The following is a 16314-nucleotide window of genomic DNA, read 5'->3' on the forward strand; positions in this document are numbered from 1 at the left end:
ACATAGTCTTCCTGGACTTCCGGAAGGCTTTTGACACTGTCTCTTGCCCCGTTCTCATTAAGAAACTGGGGGACTGTGGTGTCGACACCCACACAGCCAAATGGATCGCCAGCTGGCTGGAGGGCAGCACCCAGAGGGTGGTAGTGGGTGGGTCCTTCTCAGCCTGGAGGGATGTGGGCAGTGGGGTTCCGCAGGGCTCTGTCCTCGGGCCCGCGCTGTTCAACATCTTCATCAGTGATTTGGACGAGGGAGTAAAAAACACCCTGTTCAAATTTGCTGATGACACTGAGATGTGGGGGGATGTTAGCACACTAGAAAGAATCATCAGGATTCAATCGGACCTAGACAGGCTACAAGGATGGGCAGATGTGAATAGGATAGGATTCAACACAGAAAAGTGCAAGGTGATGCACCTGGGGAGGAACAACCGGCACCATACCTACAGGTGGGGAACTCCCCTCTTGTCAGCATGGAGGCGGAAAAGGATCTCGGAGTCATCATTGATGCCAAGGTGAACATGGGCCGGCAGTGTGGGGAGGCAGTCAGGAAGGCCAACCGCATCCACAGATGCATCTCAAGCAGATCCAAAGAGGTGATCCTCCCCCTCTATGCGGCACTGCTCAGGCCGCAACTGGAGTACAGCGTCCAGTTCTGGGCGCTGCACTTCAAGAGGGATGTGGACAGCATCGAGAGGGTCCAGAGGAGGGCCACTCGCATGATCAGGGGACAACAGGCAGGCCCTATGAGGAGAGGCTACGGGACCTGAACCTGTTCAGCCTCCAAGAGAGAAGGCTGAGGGGGGATCTAGTGGCCTGTTATAAATTAGTCAGGGGGATCAGCGGGCATTGGGGGTGTCACTGTTCCCCCATGCACTGCCAGGAGTGACCAGGAATAATGGTCAAAAGGTAGCAGAGGGCATGTTTAGGCTAGATATCAGGAAGCACTACTTCACGGTCAGGGCGGCTAGGGTCTGGAACCAACTTCCAAGAGAGGTGGTCCTGGCTCTTACCCTGGGGGTTTTTAAGAGGAGGTTAGATGAACATCTTGCTGGGGTCATTTGACCCCAGTATTATTTCCTGCCATGGCAAGGGGTCGGACTAGATGATCTACTTAGGTCCCTTCTGACCCTAGAAACTATGAAACTATGAAACTATTAAAGGTGTAATGCAGTATCATTTTCTCTGGCATGGTGGTAGGCTCAGCTCTTGCAGTGGGGACCACAATGGATCAGTGACCCAAAACACCAGTACCCTTCCAGTTTATCTGGATCTTCTTGGTATGCCCCCCTGAAGTGGGAGGCAGGCATTTAAATCTTTCAGGCATGGTAGCAGCCCAAAGAGTTTTGTGTCAAGTTGATACTTCCAAACTCCTGTCTCCACTGCAGGGGGCAGGCAGGAGCTGGGAAGCCTTAAGGCTTCAATTTTAGTACAGTCCATTTGGCAGGCCACCATTCCAATCACGGATCTGGAAAACAGCCCATAAGGTGAACTGGAAAGATACCATGCACAGTACTTTTGGAACCATGACTGTTTCATTGGAAGTTGATCAAAAGCAAAAGTGAAAAATTTGGCTTCGCTAAAATTAGTATTTTCCTACAAAAAACTAAACGTCTTCAGAAAAATCTCAAACAAGCACCCACTTTTGCCGTCCACACATCTTTCCCCAAGAAATAGATATATATATATATTTTGAAGCTCGCATTCAGGGTTTGGATCCAGGATTTTGGATCTGTATGTCATATGAAATTTGAATCCTGAATTGCAATTTAAATCTGGCTGTGTAATAGGGTCTATCTTTATTTGAATGGGTGAATGCTTTTTACTTGATACAATGAAATTTATCTTGATATGTGTTGGTTCAAATTTTAGGGCAAAACTATCTTTGGCACAGAGGAAGCCTTTTTATTACATCAGTATTTTTAGTTGTTATAACCCTTTGGGTCCTTTCCTTGGTTACTATATCATCCTGTGGGATTTTGTAAAGGCAATAGTACTTCAAGGACCTTGTTACTGATATAGATTTAGGGAAAAACAAAACAAAACAGTTTTTCTACAACTGAACATGAAAAAAAGGGTCAACTTATAATCAGAATTATATAGTGATTCTGTAAAAGTGTATTTTAAAAATACATGTTAAATCTGTTTATAAACAAGCCTAAATTAAGCTGAACAGTACTAGTTTATAACATAGCAACTTGTATTACATTCTGAAATCACTTACTATGCCAGCAAGGGCACCATAACCAGCTACTGGAATAAGGAAAACAGATGGACAAACTGAGTGATGGAGGAAGATGATTCCAGAGTCAAAAACAGGTTATTAGCTCAATGAGGACTGTTAGCAATTTAGCATAAGGAAGTGACAATATTCATCTGAATGTAAATATTTAGGATTAAATATAATTCACAAGTACAGAACACAGTGATATCATGAAGTGGCAGGGCTGTCCTGCACTTTGGGAGCCCCACGGAGCCAGGCAGAGCAGCACGGCAATGCCACATTGCCACTGACTTCACGTCCAGCTGCTTGGCATGCCACTGAGTCCGCTGCTGAAATTGGCACGTCCAGCAGCTCACTGCCACTTCCCCCCTTCCCCCTGCTGCCGAATCTGCCACCAGCTTCCTTGCATCCAGGAGCGGGGCCCCACAAAGGCTCCCTTGCCCTGGGCCCTGCACCCTGCTCAGATCATCTCTGTGAAGTAGTACAGTAACACCAAACAGAAAGAGTCTAAAGACAAAACTGTTCTGAAGGAGGTTTTCAGCATAATGCTGTCAGAAACTTAATGGGTGCATCTACATGTGCAAATGCTGCTGGATGGATTTACTCTGGAGTAATTAACTCCACTGGCTACTGTCCCCAGGCTCTGGCCCCTAGGCATCCCCATCCCAGGAGGGCACACACAAACCACATTGTGAATAGTTTGCATGAGGAAGAGGATGTTTTATAGCTGATGGGTGGGGTGGGTGGTGGAGGGCCTCTGTTATAGAGAAGGGAGGGGGAATGGGCTCTGATGTTGGGGGGGTGAGAGTGGGGAGGGATTTTTGAGGGCAATACAGTGTTTTTTTCTGAGAACTGTCTGTGGTGAGAATGGTGCTGGGAGTGGGCAGTAGGGTGGGGGTCTATGGGTAGCTGCCCAGGCATGCTATAGTGGGGAGTGCAGGAAAAGTTGGTCAGCTAGCACCTCTCATACCTGGTGCCCTGACTCCTGCTGGTGGGTGTGCAGCTCACCCAGGGCCTCAAATAGGTTGGGAGACGGGGCACTACTGTTCCTGCCACTGCAGCTAGTGCTCCCACTGCCAGGCATCCTCCACCTGTTGTGCCTCCTCCACCCAGGCCTCATGAAACAGCTCTCTATGGGCCTTGCAGATGTTATGCAGCACTCAGGCTTCAATGATGACCTGGGGGATGTTGTCTTTGGCAAACTTGAGGTGGGAGGTGAGGGTGCTCCAGTGTCCTTTGAAGCGGCTGAAGGCACACTCCACCAGGGCCCAGGTCCAACCCAGGCACCTGAAGTGGGTCTGGTGGGGGTCCAGCTGGCCAGTGTAGGGCTTCATAAGCCTGAAGAGGAGTGGGTATGCAGGGTCCCCAGTGAGGAGGGATGGGACTACCATGGTACCCATCTGCAAGTCCAGCATCCCCAGCGTGAAGTGCCCACTCTTCACCAGGACTGAAAGGACAGAGTTCCAGAAGATGCAGACATCATGGGCACTGCCTGCCCAGCTGATGCTTACATTAGTGAAGGTATTGTGGTGGTTGACAAAGGCTTGGAGCACAGTGGAGTGAAAACCCCTCCAGCTGTAGTAGGGGCAGTCACCATGGGGTGGCCAGGTGACAGAGATGTGGGTCCCCTCCAGAGCCCCAGTGCAAATAATTAATTTATTATTTGTATTTGCAGGTAGCAAAGTCATTTCCAAATAGAGCAAATTACTGTCCAGTAAGGGTCTGAACATGTCAACAGTGAAGCTTACTATGCAGTAATTTGCTGTACTGCTCAGTAAATCATATCATGTAGACACACCCAGTGAAAATGAGACAGCATCTGATTCTAGCAACCTTACAATCCTGGAATTTTACCAGGTCTGATGCCCAAATCTTCCCCCTCTTCCCCCCCACTTTTATTTTGGCAATTGAATAATGTGAGTTTATCATTTTAAAGGCCAGGCAGACTTTGAGCTACAGGCCATTTCCTCTGAGAAAATCAGGTGTGCAAACTCACTTGGAAAAAAGGGGAAACAACACTTAGAAGATAATTAACAGAAGAACCAATAAATACTTCGGGTAACAATTCTGCAATGATGTGGACGAGGGGTTTAATATCGTTGTCTCAGCCACCTTTAATGCTGTTGAACATATGATAGTTTGTTACTTGTCTTCAGAGCTGAATGAATAATTAGCACACATAACAATGAATAATTTATTCAAAGAATTTCAACAGTTTTCCTCCTTACAGAATATATGTGAACAGATCAAAAGTTTCTTAATGTATTCATTATTCAAATTCTAAAAAAAAAAATACTTGCATTCTTTATAAACTGATTTTAATTGTTCAGACATTAAGCTGTCACTTGCAATACTTGCTACTGGACCAATCAGGTACATGGCATTGCTCTTCTTGCTTTTTGGATAAAGCAGTGTTGGTGAGAATACAAGGGCAAGGAAAGTATTTTAATCAGTTATGTAACTTTGTAATTCATTTTCTATTAATATTTATGTCAGAAGAAAAATCAGTCCCTCAGCTGTTCACAGAAACTGAGCATAAAAGAGAAACTCAGTCAAAGGGAATTCAATTCAAAATTTCAAATAACTAGTTTGCAACCAGTTCTACTCACAACCTTTTAAAATGAAATTCAGTGCTAGAGAGAGGATGAACTAGAAAGAACATGATCCCTACCAGACATTTAGAGGTATCCAGAGAGTTAATCAGAGAAAGAACATTTCTTGGTAATCTTTAAAAGCTTTCCTGTCTGGCTTATCTTCATAATTTTCTGTCCACTCATTTCTTCTTACTTGCAGCTCATGAACACACTCAAGCAAGCCACTCCTGGCTGGCAATTGCGGACTTTGGACAAGACCTCTATGCAGTTCCTGGAATCCCTGACTTCCACTTAAACACTTACGGTTTGGCAATGCTTTATCTCTGTCCCTTCTCATACTCTGATTTCCTCCTCATCAACTGTTCCTAGCTTAGTGTAGGCAAAGAAGTTTTCTTTTCATTGCTGAATGCTACAAATATTTGTCCTCAGTATACAGAAACTTGTCCACTCAGGTGAGCAAATGCTGAGCATGCTGTGCTAATGATGTCCTTCTTTCTGCATCATATAGAAGTTATACAATCAAGACCCCAAGTTTGTTGGTGGAATGCTGTAGCAATGGGACCACATTTTAGTAGTCCCCCCATCCCCAATATAAGCAAGTGTTACCAGATAAAACATCTGAATGGATATTACATCAAGATGCTATTTCCTACTGTAAACAAGTTACTGTTAATATAGACAACTTAACCTAACCTTTAAAGTGGAAATATAACATTTTTAACCTTTCCCCTCAGCCAAACCTCTTCCTGAGCAAGATTTGGGGGGATGTCATGAATGTTTTGTTTTGTTTTATTTGTTTCACTGATATGGCATGCATGGTCTCCTCAAAAAGCCCAGGATATACTGTCTCCATTTTTATGTTGCTGTTATCACAATATACATTATATCATGCTGTTTGTATATTTCTTTGTGATTTTGGATATGGGCTAGCTGAGGAAAGGGAGTAGATGGGTAGGACTTAAGTCTCTCTTGTTATTGTGACACTAGGACAAAAAAAACTGCCACTCAGAAACTGGCCGAAGGAGACATTACTGGGTTCTGGTGAATCACGACCAAGTAGAGTAATGCTGATGGGATTGCAGGAAAGGGGGAGGAAAGATGCTGGCTTGGAGGGTTTTGGGAGTCTCATTATAATAGAATCAAAATTTGGATTTCTTCCTGGACTAGAGAAGGGTTCAAATCCAAAGCATCCAGTGTTGGCAGAATCAGCAGAAAGGCTGATTTCTGGTGATATAGCCAGGTCTCTCGGGAGGATGAAGATGCAGCTAGATGATAGGGTAAGAAACATTACTTGTCTTACTTTTCTTTCTTTAAACCTGTGGTCAGTTTTGCTTGGGTAATTCTTTCTCCAACGTAATAAAACTTTCTATTGTTTTGTCTTCTTTCTAGTTGTCTGTGTAAAAAGTGATCCCTGGGCAACTGATATTTCAGGCTAGCCCATTCTAGGAAATGGAGATCTAAATTTTCTTCACAACACAAGTGGGAGGCCACATAGAGCTAGGAGAGATTCTCTTGCTTCAGCTGCAGGGTTCAGTGTAAAGGCAGCTGGGATTCCCAGGGGTAAGGAGTTACCCCAAGGCAAACCTCATTCTGCTCTGTGGAACAGTGAAGAGAAAATCAGGAATCTGATAGTTCTCATGGACAGGTTTGTGATACACTCTCTAATTGGAAGCACACCCAATGATAACATGAAAAGTACAAATGCAGCCAGAAACAGTTTTGGGAAACTTTTCAATTTTAACATTCAATTTTAAAGTGTCATGTGAGGCAAGGTATCAGTAGTGGACAAAACAGATTCTGAGACCTAGGGTCACATCATACCTAAAAGCTTGTCTGTATCCCTTCCAGCTATACTCAGTCCAAGAAAAGATATCACTCACAAAAATGCCTATTGCATTTTTCCTTAATCATCATGGCTTCAACATCACCCCAACTCTACCAAAACAAATTCTGACTTTTCAGCTAGTCTGTTGTATTTACATCAAAAGCTAGAGAGAGTGAAATCTCCATCTATTATAATCAAGGATCCTGGTTTTCTCTGATAAAAAAAAAAAATCCCAATTTTCAGATTAAAAAAGGAAACTAAAATCCACATTCCTTCATGATTAAAATGAAATGCCACTAATATATAGCTATACATATAGGGGTGTTTCATTTTAATCACATAAAAATGTGGATTTCAGGTTATTTTTTTAAATCCAAAAACTAGGGATCTTTTTTTTTTTTTATCAGGATCCCTGATTATAATGAAGTACTGATTTTGGTTAGATACTTTAATATAGACTTGAACTACCATTTAATAGCTTTTGAAGCATGTCTACATTAGACACGTTACTGCACAGTTGCCTAATTTACTGTAAGTGTGCATGTCTATATGTGTGTGCACTTGTTAAGCAGTAAAAATCCCTTAATCATGATTAAATTTGCTACCTGCAAAAGCCCCTGGTGCAAAGATTTTTATTTCTGAAATGTCGCAAACTCTCACAAAAGGCTTCTGTCTTTCATCTCTGCAGGGCCAACATCTGCACACAGGGGAGAGGCTTCAAGGCCCAGCAGGGATGCAGTCTCAGGACACCACCACTCAGTGCTGGAGTCTGCCGGGAGTGCTGGCTGTGCCAGAGGTGCACATAGGACTGGGCCTTCTTCCTCCAGTGACTGGTGGCCATGGCAGATGGATGGTGCCCGGGCCTGGCAGTAAAAGGACCTGGCACACCAAGAGAGGTGTCACCAGGAGGATATTGCCAGGGAGGAGGTATGAGAGTGGGCACCTGAGAGCATGGGGCTGAGCTCCTGGCCCTGGAGTGGGAGCAGATCTAGGTCTGCAAGACCAAAATATGATCCTGGTACAGGTTGTGGAGACCACAGATGATTAACATTGGATCCTGGACACTATTCTGGTCCTGGTGGTCTTGTGCATGCCCACCACTGCCTGACCCCTGTCCCTAGCCCTCAGGCTCCCTAGCAGCCACCCACCATGTCTCAGAGGTCCTTACCTGGGCCTGGAAGGAGGTCCTCCACCACCTGCCACCTGTAGGAGGCCCCTGGCCTGGCCCCCGTCTTGGGTCCACCGCCACTCACCTGGGCCCAGCCTCACCGCTTGCCCTGGCTTCATGCCAGAGCTGCCTGGAACAGCACCAGGACTTGATGTAGACCCTGCTGGGCTTGGACTCAGCCAGCTGGAGGGAAAGCCACCAGCCCCAGAGGAGCCCCAGGTAAGCCCTCCCTTAAGTAAGCCCTCTGCCTGCCACATGTGCTGCAGCATGCAAACCCACAGGGGTACAGCCCAAGGCTGGAGTGCAGGCCACCTGCCCCTGGGCTCTGCCCATTAGGTTCCCCCCCCATGGCCCCCCCCATTATGAGACACAAAAACACAGACTCTGTACATAGTTTTCAAACTGGGAAAAGGCTTTTTTATCATCAGTGGGTTGGGAGGGTGGTAGAGAGGCTCTGTTTGGGAGTGGAGGAAGGAGCTCTGTTGGTTGAAGGGGAAAGGGGTTCTGTGTGTTAAGGGTGGAGGGGACTCTGGGTAAAGAGGGGGGATGGGGGTTGTACTGTGAGGGGAATAAGGATGTCTTCTTTGGATCTGTGCCTGGTAGGAAGGTTGTGCAGAGGGAAGGGAATAGGGAGTCTGTGGGTGGCAGGACACATAGGCTAGAGATGGGAGTGCTCCAGAAGGTAGTCTGCCACTGGCAGGTGTGCAGCTCTCCTGGGGCCTCAGAGAGGGGACCCACCACTGCCGCTGCTGCCACAGCTGGCAGTCCTGCTGTGAGGCCACTTTTACCCACCACATCTCCTGTGCCCAGACCTTGTGGAACAACTCTCCCCAGACCTCACAGGTATTATGGCAGCAAACAGGCTATGATGATGATCCATGGGAGGTTCTCCTCAGTGACTTTAGGGTAGGCAGTGAGAGAGCACCAGTGGCCCTTGAGGTAGCTGACAGTACATTCAACCTGGGGTGCAAGTCTGGCCAGCTGCCTGTTAAAATGGGCATGGTGGGTGTCCAGGTGGCTGGTGTAGGACCTTATCAGCCAGAGCAGGAACAGGTACACAGGATCCTTGATGACCAGGGGTGGGATGGTGATGGCACCCAGCTGGTCCACCACCCCCTGTGCAAATTGTCCATTCTCCACCAGTGTGGCCAGGCCAGAGTTTCAAACATGTAGGCATCATGTGTGCCACCTGCCCATTTGGTACTCATGCATGTGAATTTCCCCTGGTGGTCTACCTGCTCTGTAGGACCATGGAGTGCAACCCCCTGTGACTATAATAAAGGCAGATGATATGGAGCACAGTGTCCACCAGCATATCCTGGAGGGCACTGCACATGGCCAGGATGGCTTCCCTGGTGGTGAACTTGCTCACACAAAACAGGTAGCTCACATACCAGGGTCTGACAGGCTTGAGCAGCACCAGGACCAGGTGGGAAGGTTTGGGCACATGGCAGTGCCTTGGAGCTCCAGGTAGGGTTGGAGCTGGTGGAGCAGATCACCAAAAGTGAGTCAGAAGGCATCTACCCACTGCTTGTCATCCTAGCTCTGCTGCAACAGGTGCTTCCATCAGTGCTAGCTGGAGCAGTGGGCCCAGAGATAGCAGGGTTGGAGGCCCAGAAGGGCAACAATAGCCTGTGGCCTCATGAAACTCCTTGTTGGTGTCCCTGGTGGCAGAAGCTGTGCGACAGCAGGGGCCCTGGGTGGGTGCACTGCAGGTAGGCAGGCAGTCACTGCACGTGGGGGAGTGGGGAGGGGTGGGCCAGGCATGGGCCAGGTGATGGTCAGTGCACCAGGCCAGCAGGGCAACTGAGGCAGCCAGCTAGGCCCTGAGACCCTGTTCCTCACTGCCAGGGGCTAGGACAGCCATAGCACAGAGAGGCAGAGTGGGCATGAGCACAACTGCTGTGTGCTGCCTCTGAACACACTACACTGTTCCTCTGAGCAAAGAACTGGCTGCCCAGAGTGGGGCTGGGTTTTAAAGAACACTGGCAGCTGGAGCTGCAGCCTGGAGTTCCTCTGGTGGCCATGGGGGTGCATAGCAGGGCTGGAGGGACCTGGCAGCAAATTTCTTCCAGGTCGCTGCACATGTAGGTACCTAGTCAAAATCACTTATTGCAGAGTAGCTTACTGCACAGTAAATCTAGGCTTGATTATATGCATGTGTAGACCAATATGACAAAGCATGCAGTTATGGGGAAATATTAGGGCAAGAAGCATACTGTTCTCATTCAAGTCATTGACAGTTTTTTTTTCCTGGTGCTATATCACTACCCTTAATGCTTACTTTTTAAACTACTGTTGTGGAAGCTCTTATGATGAACCTGTTAGACCATGTAGAAGTTAGGTGACACTGACATTCTTTTCCTTAGACTATCTGGGGAAATCCTGGCAGAATGTAAACCATATAACCATCAAGATTGAATCCTAATTTTAAACCTAGAACGTTTCAGTGCATTTAAAATGAGACAAGGTATGTTTGATAGGGTTGTCCCTGTAGTGTACTAAGGGACTAAGTCTTCTAAATACTGGAGTTAATGAGAGTTGTTTCAGGATATTATGTAATTTCAGTCTGATACAACATTGCATATGAAAAAAAATAGCGCAACTTAAAATAAAAGTATCACATTTGTTGGTAAACTATAAATTTAAACCTATTTTTCAGCCACTGCATAAGTTATTCTGCCAAGAACTAGTGATAGATGCTTTCAAAAAACTCAGTGTTAAGCTGCAGCAATTCTGCTTTTAAATGTGACCTAATCAGAGTTTACAACCCAAGTGCTGTCTAATGTTGGTGATTCAGTAAGCTGTGTCCTTTCCTCAGGTGTCATCCTGTATGTCTGGAGGTTTTGGAGGCAATGCTGTACTGAGATACACAGCCACAGTCCTGGGCATATGTAGCACTATTCACCAAAGTAAAGGCATTTTTCCTTGATGTTCTAGCCAAACTTTATATTTTATTTTTTCCTTTTTGTTATAGTTATTTGACATAGTGCCACTGCCTAGTCTTGTTCCTGCTGAGTGATGAATGGAAGGAGCTATTTATAGAAGTGGGGCTTAATTTTGGGACTAAATTTTAACTCCTTAGACAAAGCTGCCATTTAAGTCAATAGGACATTTGCCAGATTATGAAGTGAGACTGATTAAAAGCAGCAGATGAAGTACCATTGCAGAATTGACTTCCCTTAATATTTCTTTTCTGTCTCCGTAAATTCAGAATAGTTAGCACTGTATGTCATTTACAGCTGAAGGTGTTGTGAAAAAAAATGCAACGTGCTACAACAAAAAACATCATCTCATGTCAGTTGTTAAAAATTTCTGATTGAAAAGCAAACAAACCTAAGCAGATCTGAACTGAAGTTATGCTCCTTTTGCTCTCCATGTATATGTGCTCAAGATTGCTTTCCTAATCCATGCCAAGCCAGTAACTGTGGCAATGCAAAACAATTATGTCTCAATAGGATCTCTGTTTAATTAATAGGCATTTAATCATTTATGCTTTCCAATATATGAATCCATAGTACCTTGTATGTGTAAGTAACTCACTTGCCCTAAAAGAGTCTCTTTGAGTAAAAAAAAAAATTCTAGTACAAAACCCAAGACTGACCTTGAAGGTATAATGAGCAGTTTTGCGTGCTTGTTTGCCACAAAGGGAACAAAATGGAAGAAAGGGATTTAAAGCACATTAAAGCACAAGGTTTTATGCTTTACAATTTTGATGCTATTTTTAAATGATGCAGAGCAATATAGGAATCAATAACACATGGGCTCACCTGATCGACTCCTTGGCAAACAGTCCCCATGTTTCTTGAGAGGCTCTTATGGAAATAAATGAGGATGTCTGGCAAATGTGCAGTTTACTATTTTAATATACAATTTCTTAGATTTATTATTCCAGTTTCAAAAAAGTAGCTTGTAGGATATAAGGCAGAATTACTTATCCAGAATGCATTCTATTATTCACAATAAAATCAATAAAAGTAATAAAACAAGCAGTTTACCTTTTACACTTCAACAACCTTTTCAATCCTAAACATAAAATATTTTGCAAGAAATAGAAGTATCACTCTAACTGAACCATGGTACTTCAGAGACAGACTGATGCCTGGGCTGTTCAGATCATCTGCAGTTATAGCTAAAAACACATTAAGTTTGAACAATATAATAATATCAGACCATACAATAATATAGAATCTTTCATGCTAAAGGATGTTGCTGCATCTTAGAATGGAATAGTCTGGATCTGTTTGAGGCTGAGTATACTTGGCTCCCAATGGGAGGCAGCACTGTCATTGTGGGAGCCAAATGGCCTTGGTTATTTTGCTTCTCCATCTGACCTACTTAGGGTATGGGCCAACATTACATTTAGATGGACCTAATTTGACTTAGGTTGATCTAAATGCCTATCTATGCAGAGGTTTGGGGGATTTAAATCAGGACAAAAATGAAGGGCAGGATCTAAGTTAGTTCATCTGAGTAGGCAAACTAAATTTAGACCAGGAATGGGTTAACCCGACTCAAATAATGTCCACAAGGGTTTAGAATGTAGCCTCAGGGTTGGGAAAGCCCAACAACACATGGGTCATATTGATTCCAGAATTCAGCAACTTTAGGGATACTAACTAATGCCGGAAGTAACAGTCTGCAGGAGTCTCTTCCTTGACAACTCCAGAAATACATTCCATTCAGTATTAAGGGGCTGAATTAATGGTTAGCATAAAACCAGTTACCTAATACATGTACTGCTCAGGGAATTCTGCAACTCCAATGGAAGTTAAGTGAAAATCATTGCCAGAATACCAGACAAGATCAGGTACTTTTCATACAGGAATAAATGGTTTCACTAAGTTAGCATGACCATATGTCTCGACTTGGCCAGGGCAGTCCCAGTCCCACGTTTCATAGGCTGGTCTCAGCTAGTTGGTAAAGATTTAAACAGAAGTCCTGTAATCACAAGATTACAGGGTGCAGTCTGCTGGGGAGGCAGACTGGCATGGTGTGCCAGGCAGCTTTGCCTCCTGGCTGTGACCAAGGCCATTTGGCTCCCGAACCCCTGTCCGCCAGCCTCCATCACTGCTTGTAGCAGCACTGCTGATGTGGGGGACAAAGGACAGTGTCCCAGATTTCCTTATGGTCACCCTACACTAAGTGTAAGATTTCTCTAAAACATGGGAAAAGGAATAATAAGAAACCTCTTCCTCTAATCTAAAAGTATACAGAAAACAAGCCAAAATGAATACAACGTAAACAGCATGCACCATATGGATCAAGAGAACTGCTACTTCATCTGGATTGTTATCAAACTATAACATACTGCTAAAGATTGTAAGGGGGAGTGGAAGGAGGTAGACATGTTAATAATGAACAGAGTATCTTTATAAACTCCAGTTGTCTATTTCTTAACATTCCGTGGTTCAGTAACAAGCTAAAGCAAGAAATGATAGCGGCATTTTAAGAATGATGCTGGTTGCCCAACAGTAGCTACAATTAGTTCACCAAAATATATCAGATTCACCAGCTTTTTCATTAATTTGCTTATGATCTTGAGGAGAAAAAGGAAATATTAATTTTTAACTGTTACTTATAAGATACTTCCATTTATGTAAAAGATTAGAGGAAATAGCTTTCTCTTGGGAAAGGAATATTTAATAAGTGTGTTTTAGAGATTAGTTCATGATGTACAATTACAGGGAACTGCATGAATAATATATAGGAAAAGGAAAAAGATTGAAGATGTATAGTGACAGCCCATAAAAATTATTAAACAAGTAGGAGGTGGAAATACGATTCATCGTTTAACTGAATATTAGAAAAGTGCACACAAATAGTCAAGCTTAAACCAGTCAATAAAGCATGAAAAGGAAAAAAAACATAAATGCCCCATATGATACAGAAGCTGTTTGAAGAGGCCATTCAGTGCTCAAAGCTTAGCTAGGCAGGTGACAGGACAACAAACATATTTTCAAGTGTGCATTACTTTGTATCTTATTAGTGTACAGTATATAGTTGATTGACCTGAAATATAGTATCAAAGCATGTCTCACAGCAACCCGATGTAACAAAATATAATGCTAGTGTACATGATAGTTGCATTCCACCTTTTTTGTCCATTAAAAAGATAAGAGATAAATTTGCATTCATGAGCAATAGGTAACACCTGTGCAACAGCTGCAACAGTTGGTATGTTCATGTAGTATAATATCCATAATATCAATGACTGCCATATGAGTGAGCTGTTAACTCACTGACACCCAATAGAAGAAATGTACTCTAAATATGAATCATACAAAGTGTTAATGGAGATCACTTATTACATTTTAGTTTTGGCAGGATTTCAGGAAAATCTGTGTCTCTTTTAAACATTTAAATATTAAATAAGAAAACCGTGGTTTGGAAATAAAGTCTATTACAATCTAAATAATGTCAGAAGGAGAAAAATCATTCTTTTCTGATCAACACGTATGAACACTTATCAAAAAAGAAATACATAGTGACTTCATTTCTTAAAAATGTGCTTCTTTTCTGTGTTAAGATACTATGCAAATAAATGTCTCATTTTTATTGCGCAACATATGTTAGCTTGTTCTAAAATATGCCTTAATACCATATTTAGCTCAGATTGAGTAGTCTGTTTTGTTTCTTTGTCAGAAGTCTTTACCACTTATTTTCTGTTTTCTGAATTTCTGTATCACATGTGCACTGCTGCTTAATTTGTAGACTTTAGCCATGATAGGCAGTTTAGTCTAGTGAACAGGATACAGGCACGTGGGAAGACCCCTAGAATGGGATTTGTCAGTTAAACAAAGAGCCTTACAAACCCAATGAATTTTCCAAAAGGTATGGAGCCGAGTCTGTGATTGCTGTTGTTGCCTTTTTTTTGTGGGTATGGCCAGGGCATTACCCAGTCAACATGGACATTCAAGCTATTTTGATAGGAGTATAACAAGGTATCCCAGAATAGGTATAAGGAGAAAGGTACTAAAATATGTTTCTTCGGTACAGTGCTGTGGTCTCCCCGTGAGAAGTGTATCTGCTGATTAAGGGAAGGCTTAAACTAAGAAAATACTGGCAAAGATATGCAATTTTTCTCTATTAACAGGTGGAAGTGCAGAAAATAAAAGGCGGCAAAGGGCAGCTAATTTTAACTTCCCAGTGAAATCAATGGCAACTCTTGGGTGATAAACCCTTTAGAAATGAGGCCACTCATTAAAATATGTAAATAACAACTTAAAATTCTAAACATATACGCTTTAAAAAATAATCTTTATTTGTGCTTTTATAGACTCCTTCATTGAACTCAGAACAAGTACAGACCTCTGCTTCTGTACAAGGGGAGCTAGAGAAACAACACTGTTGTTCTATGTTCATGCTGACCTTGGCCACTATTTCCTTGCATCACTCCCTGGTGGTGTGGCCTGTGTGTTTTTCTTACTACCGCTTAGAGCTCTCCTGTATCAGCTTTTACCACATCAAGTTCTTCCATTCACATTGTTTCCTTATAGCACCCCTATGTTACTAGTCTTGTCATCAAAGAGGAAAGCATGGTGCTCATTGGCCCTCTAGGTCAGAATTTTGAACTCTGGGGGGAGGGGGGGAGGGGGCAGTCTCCAACTTGTAGGTTGAGTTGGAGTTGCTATCCTTGAAGTTTCATTTAGAATTAAGTGTTAGCCCTAGCCTGAGAGCAGTTGATAAAGATGTGGACCATCAAGTGGCACTAGTAATTTTATAATGCTGGGTTGGACAGAAATTTATTTAGCATATGATAATACTTCATTAGAACATGCTAATAATGCCACATTGTTCTGGAATCACACAGAGATACTAGGCAAATTAATCTTTCTGTTTCAGATACTAACACGGCCTGTATGCTGACATTTATGATCCTGAATACATATACCTTGCACAGTGTCAGTCAGCTCTGAAGGATTTTTCACACAGTTAAATGTATGACATGGAATGTGTGCATGGAATGGCCACATAGCTAGTCTCACTGATTGGGAGGATATAGTGCAGGAAGGAGATGAGAACCAAAGATTATGGAGTGCAATTAAAATCCTCACTTTGAAGTCCATAAAGCCTTGAATTTTCTTTATCTATCCTTACCTTGAGTGTTCAGGGCAGTGCCCTTGGCTCCACCTTTTCTTGTTAGTAATTACCACTCTCATTCTTGTCCATTTTCTAGTGGAGTGTTACATGCTGCTACAGTAAAAACCTTTTTGGAGATGTCAGTCTGTAGCTGTAAAAGTCTACAGACTATGTGCCAAGTCTATGCTCTCCTTATAGTACAGATCTACCACATTTCTTCAGTAGTTTCCTTTGTCATCAGCCCCAAAAGACACCTGATGATTTGAAGAAACAAAATGAGAAAAAAAATATTGGGTAGAAGCATTAAATAATATTAAACTGTTTATTTTATTTTATTTTGACCTGCCATGGGTTCTATATAGTTTCATCTAAACAAACTGCATATATTTACCTTTTTATTATTACCTGGGAATGATGTAGAACTG

The sequence above is a fragment of the Crocodylus siamensis genome, chromosome 1 (assembly GCF_052110815.1).
Source record: "Crocodylus siamensis isolate JL-2025a chromosome 1, ASM5211081v1, whole genome shotgun sequence".
In the NCBI taxonomy this organism is placed as follows: Eukaryota; Metazoa; Chordata; order Crocodylia; family Crocodylidae; genus Crocodylus; species Crocodylus siamensis.